The following is a 12,688-nucleotide window of genomic DNA, read 5'->3' on the forward strand; positions in this document are numbered from 1 at the left end:
TCCTGCACGAGATGCTTCAACCAGATTCAAAATACAATCAAACAAGTGATGGGGAATGAAATCTCACTTTACTGAATTGAATACATGCAGTTTTAATTGCAGCAAGAATGGTTTTATCCATGTTGTATACAAAATCAAACTCTTCTGATGTCTAAGCATTTCTTTTTACCAAGGGAAAGTTGGACTCAGAGGTGTTTCCTTTTCGTGGCAGACGTGTATGGAATGACTCATGTATGCACCAGCACTTGGGAGCTTGGCCTGAAAACAGAAAGTCAAAATGCCTTTTTTAGGATCCATTCCCCTACAGTTCATCAAGGCAGAAGGATGTGTTTTGAGAGGGAAATGTTCTGTGGGGATTTTTACTGCCTCTTTGAGTCAAGACTCTCTTGACAGTTGGCAATAAGCCAGCTGCTATTGACCAGGAATGTGCTCTGCTCATTGCTTGCTCCCTTATAAACAATGTCATAGAATCATAGACTCATTAACGTTGGAAAATACCCCTAAGGTCATCAGGTCCAACCATCAACCCAACACCCCCAGGCCTCCTAAACCATGCCCTGAAGTGCCACGTCTACACATTTTTTTGAACCCCCCCAGGGACGGTGACTCTCCCACCTCTCTGGGCAGCCTGTGCCAGGGCCTGACCGCTCTTGCAGTAAAGAAATTTTTCCTAATCCCCAACCTAAACCTCCCCTGACGCAGCTTGAGGCCGTTCCCTCTCATCCTGTCACTGGTGACCAGGGAGAAGAGACCAACTCCCCCTCACTCCAGCCCCTCTCAGGCAGTTGCAGAGAGCAAGAAGGGCTCCCCTCAGCCCCCTCTTCTCCAGGCTAAACCCCCCCAGCTCCCTCAGCTGCTCCTCATAAGACTTGTTCTCCATAGAACCATAGAATAGAACGTCCTTATCTTTTTAGCAATAAAAAAATTAAATCAGTGTTGTATGGACATGACTCTGGTAAATTGAGTGGTTACTCCAGGCAGTGGGACCTCAGCTGGAGCACAGTGTCCTGTTTCATGAGTGCTGTTTGAAGAAGATCTCCATGCTCCCCTTCGTATAAGTAAGTCATGGCCTTGCTGAACTTGTGGGGCTTGCTGGCAGGGGGGTGGTAGCCAAGCACAGGCTGCCTGTTAACGCGTTGTAGAAATAATATCTCAAGACCTAGCTGTTTGGGGAACTATATTCCACATCAGATAAATAACATGTTTTTTTCTGTTGATGAGGAAGGATGATACCACCTAAGGCCGAAGGTTATCTAAAAAGGAGGAAACTCGTGAAGCCAATAAATCTGGCTTCATGTTTAATATTTGAAGATGGAATAATGTGTCCCCTCCTTTCCTGGTGTGGACTGCAGTGGCCAGAAGCTGTGTTAGAATGATGGCTGGTTCTGGCATGGTATTTCTTGTTGGGGAATTTGTGGTTCATGAACCACATCATGAACCATGTTGGGCCTCTTCTCTCCACTGCATCTCCCCATGGCAAGGTTTCCTTGTGGTGCAACCTCAGTAGAGAAAGGAAGTGCAATTATTCTCTGAGGATTTAAATAATGTGGAGGAAATCATGAGACCTGGAGATCTGATAGGTGGTTAAGCTGGAAAACAGCTCTAAAGGAGGCTCTTTGCTTGGGATGTAGTTGTAGGAGAGGTTCTCCTGTTGGCACAGCTGACTCACTTTTGAAACATGTGCAATCTTTTGCTGAGATCCCCATAACTCGGCGTGATGTCACTGCGATCTCCTCTTCAGAAACAGTGTTGGTACCTGCATAGCCACTGCCAGTTCCATTTGCACCATGAGCTGAAGTTGCTGGAAGGGAGACTCCAACAAGCTCAGCCCAGGTGGGAGAGCAGGGGCAAGCACAGCCCAGAGCACACCAGAGAGGGAAACATAGTGCTGCAAAGGGTATTTCTTCTTAGTTTTTCTGCCTTGCCTGAAGTAGTGGACCAACAAGCCTTGCTGCAGAGTCTCTGGGTGGGAACTGTATTGGAGAGGACGTGCAAGTCCCTTACAGTGTCAGGGCAGTCCCCACCTGACTCCCCATATGCAACAGCCATCATGGGGCTTGGCCTGCAGTGGGATTGGCAGCTTCTCTCTCCTCAGTGTGCAGTAAATATAACAAAGTCACAGGCTTGTGATTAAACATTCCTTTTAAAGAGAAGGAAAAAGGGTTAAAAATCTCCAGATTCCTGGTACTGATGCAATCTGTATAGTAGGGGAGCAGAAAACAGGCCCAATGATGTCTAAGGGTCAGATGTCTACATCATTAAACCCTATGTATGTTTATCCTCTGGAACATAGATACAAGAAGTTTACTTCCTGCTGGAAGCAGTGATGATATTTCAGACAATTATGAGAGTTCCTTGCATCACTGGACTCCAGTGTGAGATGGGAGGTCAAGGAAGGTCACAAAACCCCTGGTCTTTCATGCCAGGGCTGAAATAATTTCCTCTGAGAGTGAAATCCATGTCACAAATAAACGATTTTCTTATAAATGGCTAAATTAAGAGCAGCAGTGTTAGATGTGAAGTACGACTCATACAAGAAGAGTTCCAGAGGATGTATCATGTCCCAAATGGTTTTTGCTAGTCTGATTGAGGAAGAGGTGTTTTGGCCAGGGACCTCTGCAGAGAGATACCAGGGCATGGGGAGGCAATAGCACTTCTCAAACCCCTTTCCCCACCAAGAATGGCTGCACTGCAATGGGCAAATCTTAATTCCTGGTCAGAGTTGGTGGATCCAGAATTCATGGTTTGTTTATGGGAGGGTCTTTTGTGTCAGCCACCTCCTGTGTTCTGCCATGCATTTTTCACTGTTATTACGTTAATTTCTTTTCCCTCTACGCTGTGTGTAATCTTTTCTGGTTTTGCCTAGGAGAGTAGATGGTATCATGTGAAGAGTCTGTTCCTGCCTTGTGAAAAAAGCTGGGGAAAAAAACTTCTGAAAAAAACCCTTCTCCTTTGCTGTCTGTGATGCCAGTGATCGCCGCCTTACTGCCCCTGCTTAATTTTGAAGACTTTCATTCCCACTGGCAGGTTTGGTTGGTGATGCTGAGCAACACACTTGGATTTTTGCTAGCACACAGTAGGACACCTACTTCTTGTAGACGTCTAAAAATTTTCAGTTCTTGTGTTGAATGGTGGTGTGAGAAATCACTTCTTATTTTCATACTGAGCTCCTGTGGTTGTGGCTTTGGCTTGTGAGCTGTTGCTGAAGCTGGCCTGAGAGGTCAGTAGTGCTGGGAAGGGGACAGAAACTCAGAGACAACAGACATAAAACTCTGTATGTGGTCTTGGGATGGTTTCCCTGGCTTTGTTCTTTCAGCAATCTGCTCTCCAGTGTAGTTTGTACCTGATTGTCCTAGTTTCAGCTGGGACAGAGTTATTTTCCTTCATAGTCACTAGTAGGGGGCTATGTTTTGGATTTGTGCTGAAAACAGCATTGATAATGCGGAGATGTTTTAGTTGTTGCTGAGCAGTGCTTACACTAGTTAAGGACTTTTTCAGTTTCCCGTGCTGTGCCGGGGGCACAAGGAGCTGAGATGGGGCACAACCGGGACAGCTGACCCCAACTGACCAAAGGGATGTTCCGTACCATATAACGTCATGCTCAGCATATAGAGCTGGGGGAAGAAGAAAGAAGGGGGGATGTTTGGAGTGATGGTGTTTGTGTTCCCAAGTAACCATTACACGTGCTGGAGCCCTGCTCTCCTGGAAATGGCTGAACACCTGCCTGCCCATGGGAAGGAGTGAATGAATTCCTTGTTTTGCTTTGCTTGTGCACGTGGCTTTTGCTTCACCTGTTAAGCTGTCTTTATCTCAACCCATGAGTTTTCTTACTTTTACTCTTCTGATTCTCTCCCCCATCCCACTGGCAGGGAGCGAGCAAGCGGCTGTGTGGGGCTTAGTTGCCAGCTGGGGTTAAACCATGACAGTCTTTTTTGGTGCCCAGTGTGGGGCTCAGAGGTTTTGAGATAACGACAGATTTGATTGAAATGTGCTACATTGAATTTATAGCTGTTATTGCTGTTTAGCTATTAATCAGCAGGCTTCTGTGCTTGCCATGGGGCTTGCTGGCCTCTATGTTAAAGTCATAGCGGTCATTAGTGGCTGGTTTTTGCTGCTTGCTGTACTGCTGCACTGCTTATCACCTTAGTCTGCTGTGCCTGGGAACATTTTGGTAACAGCTCAGGTGCCTGGGCTGGCAGACGGCCAGGGCATCGCTGTTGTTTCTGTGCTGCTGTAATGGACAGTGTGAACCCAAGTCAAAGGGACTGTGACCTGTGGATGAGTCCTCGTGGGAGCAGGATGGCCTGAAGTGCCTGTGGCTGTGGATAAGCCCATGCCAGAGCAGGTATAGCTCGAAGTGTCTGTGACCTTGGTTACGTCTGTGCCACAGCAGGTATGCCTCTGAGGGAACTATGGCCCAAGGATAAGTCCATGCTGGAGAAGGTACACCTCAAAGCATCTGTGGGTGTGGATAACTCTGTGCTGCAGCGGGTACGCCCTGAGGCATCAGTGACTGTGCGTGAGGTCATGCTGGAGCACCTCAAAGTGCATGGCCATTGATAAGCCCACAACAGGGCAGGTTTACTTCTGGAGGGACTGCAGCCATGGGCAAGGCTGTGTTGGAGCAGGTTCACTTCAGGTACACCTCAAAGCATCTGTGGCTGTGGGTAAGGCCACGCTGGAGCAAGTACACCTCTGAAAGCATTGTGGCCCATGGAGAAGGCCACGCTGGAACAGGTGCACCTCAAAGCAACTGTGACTGTGGATAAGTCTGTGCTGGAGAGACCCCTGGAGAGACTGTGGCGCATAGATAAGGCTTGGAGCAGGTGCATCCCTAAGGGACTGCAGTCTGTGGATAAATCAAGCCAGAGCAGGGGCAAGGGGAGGAGTTCATTACAATGTTAAACCCAATGGTCCAAAGGTACCAGGGGTGGAGATTGTAATGGAAATACCTTCAAATTGTTGTAATGCAGGATTTGAATTACATGTTATGAGAATTACTATAGCAGAAACCCCTTGTTGCTAGCCAGGCTGGGAGCAAGGGGGGTTCACTGCAACGCGAAACCTATAACCTGGCCCAAAGGGGCCAGGGGTGGAGATTGTAATGGTTCTACCTTTACATTTTTGCAGCCTGTGATTTGAGTTGCATAGCAATTACTACAGCAGGAACCACGCGAACCAGTGGAGGACAAGCCTTAAAAGAAGCGGTGCAAGTGCAGCAGTGACCCGACCTGAGCTGGCTTTGGTGCCCAGGAACTCCACACAACACCCCAACTCTCCTGTCCTGAGTGACCACAAGAACAGACGGAGCCCAAAGCCATGGACTGGCTAAACTCAGGGGACATTCTGTGGATGTTTGTGGACATTTTAAAGACATTTTACAGGGGTGGTCCTTAGGCTGAGCGAATTATATCTGTGTATTATATCAAAGGATGGGAGGAGGGGGAGGTGATTAATGAGGTTGTATTGGCTAGTGTGGTATCTGAGCATGATGTAAATGGTATGGAATAAGGGGTGGATAGTGTCCTGGTTTCAGCTGGGGTAGCGTTATTTTCCCACGGATGTATCTGGGAAAAGTTTTGTTTGCAATGTTAGTCACCTTTTGGATTTTGTTATTCTTTGGGCAATAACTAGATTTAAACTCCTCAGAAGGCAAATGAGCAGCCAAGGCATGGGTCAGCTAGGTTATTGCCTTTTAAATATTCCGTTGTGTTCCTCCCTTCAGAGCACTAACGTAACGGTTTGTGTTTGTGTAAGTAGGCTTGTTTTGCAATTCCATCACTTCAGTTTTGAGAAAAAAATGTCCAAAGCTGTGGAATTTCTAGTCTACAGATGCAGACATAAATGCAAACAAGTGGCCTGGTTTCTAGAAAGAAGGTGGCTGAGTAGGCTCTGAAGTACTTGTCAGGCATGCAGACCTAGAAGCAAGTTGTGGCACTCAGTAACTATCTCGGGGACAACTTTCTCAGGCTCCCCTTTGAAGTCCAGAGGTGTTTGTGCTTTTGCAGAGAGTAAAGCACATATGGGAAGGGTAAGTTACTCCAGATCATATTTTGTGCCCACCTAGGTGTTGGGATGTGCTGTTTGGAGACCTTGTCTTTTAAGCTTGCAGGTTTGTCACATACTATACTTATAGAAGTATGAGGTATAGTATATGAAGTATATGAATTATAGAAGTATAGAAGAAGTTTATAGAAGTATGTTTGTATTTTGAACCTACAAATTTTGTGGACCACTAACTCTTCGCTGTCCAGTAAACGTTTCCAATGGAAATTATAGGTTGTTATTTCTACTCTCTGTTTTGTCTGAAGAGAACAAAAACAAAACATGTGACCAGGGTTGACATTTCCAAGCCTGGAGTGGAGCAGAGCTGCTACTGCAGTTCGTCCTACCAGGTGCGCTTTTTGTCTGCTGGAAAACGGATGGAGAAAGCTTGATGGTAGCATAAAGCTGACTTTGCTCTACTTGAGCATTTTCTCTTGTGAAAGGGAAAGTCCATCCTGCCACTCCAGACAGCACTGTATTTGTTTGACCTTTGGCAAGGCTGGCTGAGCTGCAGACAAGTAACTATGTTTAGCTGGCAGAACGTGAATGACTCCTCTTCTGCTGGGGTTGAAAGGATTGCACCATTATTTTCTCAGACTTGTAAATCTATTGATGAGATCCAGCCTCCTGTGGATACCAGATTATGTGGTTTTTTTTTAAAAAAAAGTGAACTTGGGGTATCAGTCATTAGGAGCTCCCTTCTCCTCTGGGCCTCATCCCGTCTCACACTGTACAAGCCTCTGTTTTGGGGAATCGAAATCGCTTGCTCATTCCTTCATGAGAGTCCCTTTCTCCCACAGACTGCTCATGACTTGAGCCAGAAGTGCTTCCAGTTATGGTCCAAAATGCATGAGCCCAGCTTTCCCAGGGAATGCAAAATGATCTCCTACCTGCTTTTGTATGCCGTCACCATGTCAGCAGTTCCTATGAGCTAGTGCAGCTCGCAGCAGCACCACACTCCTATTTAGATCCTTGCTTGCGTTAGTTAGCTGAGGTTCAACTTCATTTTGGCTGCACATATCGCGTCCAGTTGTGGGGCAGTTGTGAAGCAAAGAGAACAAAGAGAATTAAACCTTGTCTATACAGTCCAGAATAAGATAAATAGATGGAGGGTGGGACTGGTGGCAAACATTCTTCAGTGGTGACTTTACAAAGAAGTGCTGTTGAGCCATCATAGGCTACAAGATAAAAGCAGAGGTAAAATTATCTTCTTGGCAGGTGAAGAAAGAGAGGGCTCGTGGAAGTCACGCATTCCTGAGCAGGAACACTACTGGTCCTGGAAATAACCTCCTTGTATTGAGTGGGCAGGGGTGCAGCCTCCAGGCTCGCGAGGGGGCAAGTCTGGACACCAACACACTTGCAGCTTCTCCAGCAATACCTGTGGTGGGTTGGGCATGAGGGGAGAGCTCATCTTCCCTGCACACAGGCACTGTGGCAACGGTCTAGCCTGTAAATCTCCACTCCTTCCATTAACTTGAAAATAAACTTAAGCGTTAGCTAAGCACTCGTGTTGCAACAGAAAGCAAACATTGAGAAGAAAAATTACCTGGGCAGGAGGGAGAGGGAGAGAAAATTCAGCCTTTTTTTTCTGGAATGCTCTTTGTCCCAGCGAGTCAGAGCTGCCGTGGGTTGAGGCTGAACCCCGCTGCAGCACGTGGTTCTCTGTATCGGCAGTCCAATGCCATCCTGCTGCCTGGTGACATGGCCATGAGAAGGACGTGCTGTGGGTTCCATCTCTGGCCTTGGACTCTGGACTCTTGTGGCTTCCATTTCTAGGGCAAAGTGCCGGGGCTGATGTGCACATGTTTGGCCAACATGCCTGCGGTCACTGGCTGGGGTGGACAGGCTGTCTGTCTGTCTGTGGATCCACTGAATGCACTGTAGAGAAACAGGATGTATTATTTGGACTCTGGTGCATAAATCCTGGCAGACCTGCAGGCTGTGGGGCAAATCTGCAAGCAGGTGGTGCTTCTCTTAAAGGGTATTAACTGCCTCTAAATATACCTGCGTTTTAGGACAAGATCGTCTGGAAAATACCAAATTTCTTTAAAATTGTTTTGAAGGAAGTTGTGTGTCTCCATTTACAGACTGCTTGGAGGATACAGTTTTAAAAGTCTTAAGAGGATTAGCTAATGCAAGACGAGGTGTATAATTTTGTTGTTAATAATGAAGTCAGAGTGCTGGCAGTCAAAGCATTTAATAGAAAATCAATATTTCAGCTGAGGAGGTGTTTTACAGCCCGTTGTATATCTCGCTGTGCCACTGGGGCTTTTAAGATATTAAACCATGGCTTTCTTGGCTGGGGCGGGCTGGGGCGGAATAATCCATTAAAACTTAAAACTTGTGTCACCAATAAAGTACCTATATGAGGATCATATAGCAAGATGTTAGCTTAAAGAAAAACTTAGGTAAGGGTTAGACATTTGCCTATCAGTCAGAAACGCCGGGTACCGCATCTGTCACACAGCGGGAATCCCTGGCTGGAGGGAGCTGGGGGAGGCTGTGTGCTTTCTGAATCAAGGGGATGCTGCTGCCTGCCCCAAAACACTGGTGATTTTTCAGCATCCCCTTGCAGAAGGTGCAGTTTCTTCCACCTGCCTTCTAGGTAATGTTTCACTTATTTTTGGTGTCTCAGTGAAGCAATCTTTTGACCTGAAGGGGCGGCGGGGGAAACAGTAGAAAAGCCTGAGCCAAAGCATCTAGGAATTTTGGAAAGAAGGCGGCAGTCGTCTTTCCTGCAGGGAGCAGGGGCGGAGAAGTAGATGAAAGAATGTACTCAAGAGACACGTTAATTCAACTTTGTGCTCATGGTTATTACATGGGGTCTCGAGCAGGGCCAGCGTGCCAGCTAGAAAAAGTCTGAGGAATTGGTTGGGTTTTGGTTGGTTGGTTGGTTTTGTTTGGTGGGTTGTTTTTTTTAAAGGAATGGCTCTAATTTAATGCCCTGAGTCTGGAACATGAGCGTGTAATGGCAGGCAAACGACCCAGTGTTGGACCATTTTTCTCATACAGAATCTGCAGTCCTGAACTGTGACAGTAGGAGCAAACCGAGTCATCCACAGCTTCACCTAAGGGACACCTAAGGGACAGCAGTTGTTTTGCAGCACTGTGATTAAACCGAAGGCTGATCACTTACGTATGATGTCTGCTAAATAAAACTCTGAAATTGTGTCTCCCTAGGCTCATTGTCCACCTCTTCAACTACGAGGACTCGGTACATCAGGGACTCAGGGAACATCACGCATGTAAGTTCTTCAACAAACACTTTTGCAAACACAATCCACAGCTGGAACATTTTGATCTGTGGGTCATGTGATGGAAATAGGGACAAAGTGCCAACAAACACTGGCTTGAGCAAAAATGTGGACTGTGGACTGGGAGGAGGCGTTGCCCTTCCAAGGTGTAGCTGAAGCTTGTAGCAGTGTGGAGCTGGGACTGACGCTTGTGACCGGCCGCAGGTCACACTGCATCGGCGATGGTGAGGGACCAGGAAGTCACTGCGTGGGCCATAAGGAACGGCCAAGTCAAGTAAAAGAGTTTCTGGCTCTGTGGAGCTATCGAGGTTTATAGGGAAGAGAGAAAGGAGTGGGATCAGCCATCCGGGTCACTTTCCTATTGTAACCTTGTATGGCACTTGTTGATAGTTAAAATGAATTTTGATAGTTTGATTTGCTCCCTTGCCACCCCAAAAAGCAGCAGAGAAAGAAAGCAAATTTTTATCCTCATCTGTACTCTGTGCTTACAGGCCCTAAAGTTTTCCCTCCTCTGTTCCCATGGTGCCAGTGGTAACAAGTTTTACCATAAAAGTGCTCATTTTATTGGCAAGCTGAACAGCAACTTGCCACCGTTACGCACGAAGTAGTACAGATTTTAAAAAAACAAAAACCCCTAAAAAAATAACCACCACAAAGCCAATTGAGAAACACCAAAAGAACCCACAATCACATGAATTGGCTGCTGAAACCAGAGCCTTAATCTTTTCCTATGTGAGAACAAGCAGATCTCAAAACCACAGCAACAGGTTTCTCCTAAGCTCCTGGGGAAGGGGAAAGGCTGGTAAGGAAAGAAATGACCATCTGCAAGGAGATACACTAAATGAGGAGGAAAGGAGCTGCGTTTGAGTGTTGAGGATGCTTTGACACCTGTGTTAGCCCTTGGAACTTGCTCTCCCCAGGCAGGGATACAACCAGTAGCTGCTGAATTGCTGAGCTGGTCTCCGCAGAAAGGTACACAGTGAGTCTTTGAAATACAGGAAGCAATGCCTTCTAAGCCAGTAAGAACTGGAGCAGTGCAGTGGTTTTGCTTTCACCTGCTTCCTGGCAGTTAGAGGATCTCCATGAAAACAAAAAAAAAGCAGCTCCTTTGAAAAAAATATAGGAGAGTGAAGATGCAGAGACTTCTGCTCATTTCCTAAATGCCTGAAGTCATTCAGAAAAGGCAAGAGGTAGGATGTGACAGTAAATGTTTAAACTCCCTCTTCTACACGTATATTGGTGGAGCTAGGCACGTCTCCTAGTCAAGTGTGACGCTTGCCAAACACAGGTGTGTTAGAGCAGTGGTGGCTGCTTGGGAGGAAAGCTGAGATCTTCTCTTGGGTTCATGCCAGGACTCAGAATGGTAAATGAGGAAAGCAAGCTGACGTGGCACACAGAAACCATGAAGAGGTTGCTGTGATCGCTAACGAGACAGTCATATCAGCCATATGGCAGGAACATAAATCTCAGAGCTCACCCTGTAGTTACAGGAAGGCAGGCAGGAAGAGGAAGCCCAGCTGATAAAGGCTTTTTGTCTTGGAGAAAATGAGCTGGTTTGTACCAGAATCCAAAAGCAAAGTGATGCATGGCCCATGGATGATCAGGGGACGGTACCTTATTGACTTAGGCAGCTGCCGCCTTCATGCCATTACTCTCTTTGTAGGGTGGGGACCATGCTGTGCCCACACTGCTCAGCCCTGCCTTCAAAAGCTTTGAAATCTCTTGTCTGAAAGTAACAGCAGGTGCCCGTAACCGCCACGGGGAGGTTTGCCCCGTTGCTCGTTGCTGGAGCTTCGTCAGCGAGGCTTAATGTTGCAAAATCTTTTCTTAAAATGTGGCCTTTATTCATCTTTTGAGTTCTGATTTAATTATAATGACAGATCTGTGCTCCAAAAGGGCAAGCCTGAACTTTAGAGGCCTGAACTTTAGTAATCACCGATTATCCTTAGCTGTATAACCAGGCAGATGGGATTGGAGAAGGGTGCTGACTCCTGCTTCAGGAGTGTTCCTTCCACTTATTTTTCTCTTCCTAGGCTGTGAAAAGCTGTGCTTTTTGGTGTATCTAAAAATCTGTACTGAGGGAAAAGTAACTTGTGTGCTTTGCCTCATGGTCTCCGATACCTGTGGGGTTTTTTCAGGAGAAAAGACATTTCCTTCTATTCTGTTTAGCAGTGAAGAAAAAGAATAGTTAGGGTCACCATGGTGTTTTTTCAGGGAGAAATCAAAGTAACCATGGACCAAACCCTGAACTTCAATTGCGATTTCTCATTTATAGTCCTTGGTCTCTATTATTAAAGGGAAAATCATAATAGCCAGCTTTGGTTTTCAGCAATAAGAATTCTGTTAAGTTCTTTCAGTTTTGTTTCACAGAAGAGTTTTGATCGTGTTTTAATTTATTAATTTACTGCAGCCAAAATGCTTTGTCAATAATGTTGCTGGCTGCAAATACGTCTGCAAAGCTGGAAATATTTTGGATCTCTGCTCCCTGTTATTCTGACCTCTGAGACGCTGTTGGGTACTAATTGTGCAATAGCCTTGGCCCCGATCAATGCCAGACGCCCCGGATACTCCAGGTGTGCAGATGCTCGGAAAAGGATGGTGTTTCTCCTAAAAAGCCAATAAAATAATCTAGGTTAACAGTTCACAACTGCAGACATGGTTCCTGTTTGGCACCTTTGGAGGGCTTAATGCCGTTCTAGGAAACTATCTGCCTTTTAGAAGCAGCCTGCCGTGGGTGTTGGGCCATTGCCACAAACACTGGCGTTGCTGCTGTTTCTGTCTTGTAAGAGAAGAGCTTGTTTGCACCCTACCCAGGAGTTTTCCAAATGCTGACATTGACCAGTACAAACAAGTCTCAGACTATGGAAGGGAGATGCTTTAGTCAGTCTTTCTGTCTGCCCAGATATGGCAAGGTTACTGGTTCAACCTCTTCAGCCAACATCTGACCCCTAAATAGGTCAACAGTGAAACAAAGCAGAATTTCAAGCAGCAGAAGCACAAACAACACGTGAGCTTGGCATGTAGGGAGAGCAGCTTGTATGTAGGCTTCAGAATAACTCTCCCATCGCTTTTCTTAAACAAATCAAAAATCATAACAGAAGCTGCCTGATACCTGGGGAGGCCAAAATGGGGATTGCTTCACTCTGCAGTGAATGTGAATGCTGGTAAGTGTGATTCAGATCTGTAAAAAGTGTGTTAAGAATGTGAACTGAGCTCAGTTGTCCACTTGGTGAAGAATAAAACACTGTTTCTTTTCAAGGCAGGGAACTCGCATCAGGGATGAAGTATGGCCTTTTAATGAAGGTTCTCAAGACTCACTATATTGACTAGAGCTAATAGCTGTTCAAAGTTCACAATATGGTTCTTAGACTAACCTACAAAAGCTCTTT

General features: G+C 46.2%; 2 long non-coding RNA genes across 3 annotated transcripts in view; one reads left to right on the top strand and one right to left on the bottom strand.

Annotated features, from left to right (window-relative positions):
* The window catches only part of LOC142065163 (uncharacterized), a 44,138-nt gene that overhangs the window by 26,679 nt on the left and 4,771 nt on the right, over positions 1-12,688 (top strand). Inside the window, exon 2 of one of the 2 annotated variants that reach the window (XR_012663306.1) lies at positions 9,226-9,523. This is a non-coding gene — a long non-coding RNA (uncharacterized LOC142065163). Of the gene's footprint in view, positions 1-9,225; positions 9,524-10,831; positions 12,464-12,688 lie in introns of those variants that run through there. The other variant, XR_012663307.1, reaches the window with a different exon arrangement.
* LOC142065211 (uncharacterized) lies at positions 50-7,911 on the bottom strand. Its single transcript, XR_012663317.1, has 3 exons — positions 7,592-7,911; positions 6,936-7,056; positions 50-258 (listed from the first exon to the last, which is right to left on the bottom strand). It is a non-coding gene; the product is annotated as an uncharacterized LOC142065211 (long non-coding RNA).

The sequence above is a fragment of the Phalacrocorax aristotelis genome, chromosome 16 (assembly GCF_949628215.1).
Source record: "Phalacrocorax aristotelis chromosome 16, bGulAri2.1, whole genome shotgun sequence".
Classification (NCBI taxonomy): Eukaryota; Metazoa; Chordata; class Aves; order Suliformes; family Phalacrocoracidae; genus Phalacrocorax; species Phalacrocorax aristotelis.